This window comes from Nuphar pumila, chromosome 4, assembly GCF_984573655.1.
Source record: "Nuphar pumila chromosome 4, dmNupPumi1.hap1.1, whole genome shotgun sequence".
NCBI lineage: Eukaryota > Viridiplantae > Streptophyta > Magnoliopsida > Nymphaeales > Nymphaeaceae > Nuphar > Nuphar pumila.
Genome location: NC_143252.1, coordinates 26,102,171 through 26,108,917, shown reverse-complemented (window position 1 = coordinate 26,108,917; position 6,747 = coordinate 26,102,171).

The following is a 6,747-nucleotide window of genomic DNA, read 5'->3' as shown; positions in this document are numbered from 1 at the left end:
CACACCTTATATATATATATATATATATATATATATATATATATATATATATAAAGAGAGAGTAGAGTGTAGGTGCACTTTCGGTATTTTTTTTCGCAGTTCTGACCCCATAAATGCGTTGGGCATGGTCAATTTACGAGGAATCCACACTTGGATCTTGTGTTTTTGATGAAAAAATGATATTTGGAGCCTCAAAATTTTACAAAGATTTTGGACCATTGGTTTTTTGAACCTTATAAAAACCCACCTACGTGTCGGAATCGAACACTTGAAGCACTGATCCCTATAAAATCAATATCAAGTACATAGATCACATCTATTCGGTCAGAATTTAAAAATAAAATGACAAAAACCTGAAAAACCCATCAAAAATGTATTGCAAGCACCTATGCTCTACTATATATATATATATATATATATATATATATATATATATCATCGGATGTGAGATCATCAAACACTCAAAGTGTTTGACAATATCAGATGGTTTTCCACCGCTGATTGCACAAGATGAGCGTAGAAAACATCTTTTTTGTAAATGGACCATTTGGCAGCCATTGTGACCACTGCTAAATGGTCATTTTGTGCCCAGACCTTTAGCGATGGTCTTGACCACCACTAATTGTCAACACAATGAGAAAAAAACGTGTATGTTTTCTTTTTTTTGTTGGGTTGATCATTAGCGACGGTGATGACCGCTGATGATCATGTTACATAAAGATGATATTTTCCACCACTGATCTTGCACTATCCTTGGCCGAAAATTGTCTGATATCACATTCATCTTATATATATATATAGAGAGAGAGAGAGAGAGTAATGGGTTCGTGCTAAATGAAATATGCTAATTAAATAAAACATTTTAAATAAGTTTTCAGATTTTTTTTAAATTATGACCGTACAAATGTGATATATGTACTTAATTTTATAGGGATCAACTCTTGAAGTACTCGATTCAGACACATGGGTGGGTTTCTTTAATTTTCCAAAAATTAACAGCCAAAATCTTTGTAAATTTTTAAGGCTTCGAATATCATTTTTTTCATTGAAAACACATGATCCATGTGTGGAGTCCTGGTAAATTGACTATGTCAATACATTTATGCAGTTGAAACTTCGAAAAAAATACTAAAAGAGCAGAAAAAACCCATTTCTCATGTTTCATATATATATATATATATATATATATATATATATATATATATATATAGAGAGAGAGAGAGAGAGAGAGAAGCGGGCAACAACAGTCGCCTCATGATGAGCTCTTGCCATTTCCTGTCGTTGACCCAGCTGAGGTAGGCAGATACTCCTATATCTCTAGAGAGAGAGAGGGGGAGAGAGAAATTGATAGTTGTCTACCACTTTTTGTGCCTGAACCAAACTGATGTGTGATGAGCGTCCATCATGTGTGTGATGGGTTGACTATCTATAAAGGGCATTTAGTAGCACTTCAAAAGTGTTGCTAAAAGTAAAAAAATCTTTAGCTGTAGTTGTAAAGCATTGGTAAATGTCCTTTCCCTTTAGCACGCGTGAGTCTACTGGTGTTTTGCCAAGTGAGTGGTAGTCAGCTACCTCTCTCTCTCTCTATATATATATATATATGCCTACCACTTTAGCCTACTGCCATTTTACCATATTTTTTAAGGTTTTTTCCAATGTTTTCCTTAAATCCAACTATACAGAAAATCCATGATTTTATAGGAATCAACTGCTGCATCATCCAATTTCAACACACAGATAGGTTTTTATAAGGTTTAAAAAGCAATGACCTAAGATTTTCATAACTAGCCAAGGTTTAAAAAAACATGTTTTTTATCAATAACATGATTCAAGTGTCAGTTTCTTGCAAATCGTCCATGCCCAACAATTTGCAAGGTAGGATTTGTAAAAAAAAAAACAAAACACCCGCTAGCTTTGAGTAGGCCGGTGGTGGTTTAAAAAAAGTGGTTGGCTGCATATATATCACATCTGGATAGACAAATTTAAAAAAAAACAACAGAAATTCATGAAAATCTACTGTCATGTTTCACTGAGTAGCTTTTGTGTTTTGTAGGTTTTTTTTAGGTTTCTATTTTCCTGTATATATATATATATATAGTACAAAATGATACGTGCTAAATGAGGTTTTTAGGGTTATTTCATTTTATTTATAAATTGTGACCATACAAATGTGATCCATGTATTTGATTTTATAGGGATAAGCTCTTGGATGATATAGATCACATCTGTAAAGTCAGAATTTAACAATAAAATGAAAAAAACTGATTTAGCACGAATCCCATTACTATATATATAGTAATGGGTAGGTGCTAAATGATACGTGCCAAATGGGTTTTTTTGCTTTTCTGGTGTTTTTTTCACAATTCTGACCCCATAAATGTGTAGGGCATGATAGATTTATGAGGAATCCACACCTGGATCATGTGTTTTCAATGAAAATAAAAACAATATTTGGATCCTCAAAAATTTACAAAGATTTTGATCCGTTGATTTTTTTTAACCTTATAAAAACCCACCCATGTGTTGGAATCGAACACTTCAAGAGTCGATCCCTATAAAATCAAGTGCATATATCACATCTGTACGGTCAGAATTTAAAAATGAAATGAGAAAAATCTCAAAAACTCATTTATCAGGTTTCATTTAGTACCTACCCATTACTCTATCTATATATATAATAATGGGTAGGTGCTAAATGAGTTTTTCAGGTTATTTTATTTTATTTTTAAATTCTTACTATTCACATGTGATCTATGTACTTGATTTTATAGGAATGAGCTCTTGAACTATTCGATTCCGACACAAGGATGAGTTTTTATAAGCTTCAAAAAATCAATGGTCCTTAAATTTGTAGGTTCTAAATACTATTTTTTTCATCGAAAACACATGATTCAGGTATGGATTTCTCATAAATTGACCATGCCCAACACATTTATAAGGTCAGAACTACGAAAGAAACACTGAAAGAGCATAAGTCATTTAGCACGTACCATCTCTCTCTCTCTCTCTCTCTCTCTCTCTCTCTCTCTCTCTCTCTCTCTCTCTCTATATATATATATATATATATATATATATATATATATATATATATATATATATACTAGGTCCAACTGGCCCTTAATATTTTGGTTAGATCTTGGTGATCCAACCCTAGGTCCAACTGGCCCAACCAGTTTAGTTGGCTGAACTAGTTGGTCATCCACGTAGTTACATTAACTAAGTTCATACCATATGCATGCTTATATATATAATTTATTTATTTATTTATTTATAAAATTATAATTAATTAGCTTAGTCAACTAGAGAATGGACAAGAATGACCTTGGGATTGCTACGAACCCCAAAACATACAAAAATTTACCAATTTTTCTTTAGAATTTGCCAAGCATGTTCTGAAAGTGTTTTAACTATGATTTCGATGAAATCAAAACTGTTGTTCTTGAATTTTTCATACGAATGCAACCAAATGTTTAAAACTCATAAAATTGACCTTCAAAATTATGATTTTGTCATGCAGGTTGTCGAACATGTTTTGCAAGTGCATGAGCTTCGATTTCGACGAAATCACTTGTTCTAGATCTGCTTCCACCTATTATGATACCAAAATTTACTTAAAGATCTAATTTAAATGTTTGCATCGGGAATCTAAATCTATGATTTATAAATGAGATCATTACCTTGGCTGGATCCACAGATACTTCATCCTTTGATATTACGTGTCTCAAGAACATGACTTCCTTAAGCTAAAATTCATACTTCGAGAATTTAGCATAAAGTCGTTCCTCTCTCAGAATTCTTAGAACAATCCTCAAGTGCTCACAGTGTTACTCTATACTTTTTGAGTCTATCAAAATATCATCTATGAAGATGAATACAAAGAAGTCTACAAAAGGTCTGAATATTCTATTTATTAGATCTATAAAAGTTGTTGGCACATTTATAAGTTTGAAAGACATAACTATGAACTCCTAATGCTTGTACCTTGTTCGAAAAGCTATTTTTGGAACATCGTCTTCCTTGATTCTCGATTGATGATATCCGGTTCTTAGTCAATTTTTTAGAATACTCTAGCTTTTTGCAGTTGATTGAATAAATCCTCAATACACGACAATAAATATTTGTTCTTAACTGTGGTTTGGTTGAACAACCTATAATCAATGCATAATCACAATGATCCATCCTTTTTTTTACAAATAACGCAGGTGCTCCTTAGGGTGATACACTAGGCCTAATGAAACACTGCTCCATAAGTTCTTTTAATTGCTTTCTCAATTCTTCCAGTTCTGCGGGTGCCATCCAATAGGGTGCTTTGGATATTAGAGAAGTTCCAGGCAATAGCTTGATACTAAACTCAACCTCGCGGTGTGGCGTGAGTCTAGGCAACTTTTTTGGAAAAACATCTGGAAACTCTCGAACCACATCTAAACTTTCAAGCAAAACTGTCGTCGGATCTGTCAGAGGGATGTTGATCAGAAATGTGGTGCATTCTTTCTTTAAATATCTCTGGGCCTTTATCGATGATATTACATGCTTTTTTAAGGTAGGTCTAGATAATCAAAACTCTACCCTAAGAAGTCCAGGTTGAGATAGTACTACCTTTTCTTCATGACATAATACCTTAGCGTGATACTTATAAAGTCAATCCATACCCAAGATGACATCGTATTTGGTCATACTGAGTAGAATTACATCGGCAGGCAGACTCTGCCCATCTAATACTATGTCAATGTTGGGTACATAATTTGTGCATATTTTCCTATCTCCCAAAGGGGTCTATACTTCTAGATCATGACTTAGAGATTTAATGAGTACACAACATTTTATAGAATTCTATGAAAATAAGTGAATGTGTGGCACCACAATTAAATAAAACCAATGTTAATCGGTTAGCAACAAGAATGATACCTTGCACTAGGTCGTCCTTGGCGAGTTGTTCCGATGTGGTAGTTTAAGCGTGACCAGTTGTTGTCTGCTTTTGTTGTTGTTGTGGCTAGGGATTGCATCCACCAACACCATTCATTCGATTGTCCGCTATCTTTTTGCAGCAATCCTTGATATAGTGGCTTGTCTTGCCATAATATAATCAATCACCAGTCTCTCGGTAACAGGGTCGATCGGGATGGCTATAATTACAAGTGTGACAAAGCTCGGCCAACTGCTGTTGTTGCGACCGAGGTCAATTTTGCTGCCTCTGCCTCTTGGCAAAAGGGGCAAACTTCTTATCCTCAAATCTCTTCTTGGGCCAGGTCTTCTAGCCCCTGTTTGATGGTTTAAATCGATGAGGTTGTTGTTTTTGTGACTCTTTTCATTCATCCTGAAGTATTGTAGCTACTTCAAAGGCCTTGTCTAGCATTTCTGGCCCACAGGTAAGCACTTTAGTTCAGAGGGTTGGTTTTAGGCCTCAAGAAAACTTCATTGCCCTGTCTTCCTCAGTGGTGAATACCTGGGGACAATACTTTTCTAGGTTTCAAAACTTCGTAATGCTCTGTCGGGCTTAATCTCCATTGTTGTAGCTCGAGGAACTCCCACATCTTGTGACTCCTCTTGTGCTTAGAAAAATATGTGTCATAGAACACCACAACGAAGTGATCCCACAATATTGTTTTGTTGTTGAATTTAATTTCTAAGGTGGTTGCCCACCAACGTTCAACATCATCTCATAACTAATAGGCCCTGAAATGTACCTGCCTATCTTCTGGGATGACCAATACTCAAAAAACCTTCTCAATTTTCCAGATTCATGCTTCAGTAGCCTCGAGATCTATCTTTTCAGAGAAGGTTGGGGGACCCAACTTCATAAATTTTTTGTAAGTAACTAGTTTAGGGTTATGACACGCCTCTGGAGCATGTTTGGCCTACGTCTGGTCTCTGATCACGGTAGCCATATTATTGAGGGTGTCCATGAGAAACCCTTTCAAATCGTCATGCTCGTTAGGTAGATCTTGATTTCTTCTTGTATAGCGAATCAACTTTCATATTAGAATGATCCAAAAATAAACAATAGATCTTTACGAGGTAATAACAAAATAGTATTCATAATATTCTCAACAACTGCAAATTTTTTAGCAGGGCTGGTTAACAATACAAAAAAAATGTCATCTAACTATTTGGAGTTTCACAAGCTGACTCTAAAATAACCCTTCATATTTTTTTCCTAAGGTATCCCCCTGAATTGTGTCATATACTTCTTTGCATTTCTCATGCATTTTGGGATTGGAGACAGAGGATATCTAGAAATTGTCAGTGTGTACTTCACTGAATCTGAAGGAGAGTAAGATGAAGATGAAGATGAAGATGAAGATGAAGATGAAGATGAAGATGAAAATTAAGATGAAGCTAGATGATATTTAGGAGATGTTGGTAATGGCGAATGTGGAGGGTAGTCAAAAGGAGCCGATAACTCTGGATTTTAAGCTGGTGGAGCCGAAGTATAGACAGGTGATGGAGGTGCCATATCATTAGAGGTGTCTGAAAAAATTTCTATTAGCTCGAGAGGTGGTTGTTGGGGGGTTATTGTCAGGTAATGCCTTGTCAACGAGGTCTTAATTCACAGGGGGTGAACTATTAGTATATAAAGTCTTGTTAGAGAGGTTGTAACATACTTGGTGTCTTCTGTCATGATAGTACTTGATTTCACATTCATTGATGATACGCCTCAATTCTCCACAGAACTCACAAATCTTATAGTCCATAGGACAAAGTTGTGCTATGGGCACCTAGTGGCACTTATGACATCCTCCCATTTGG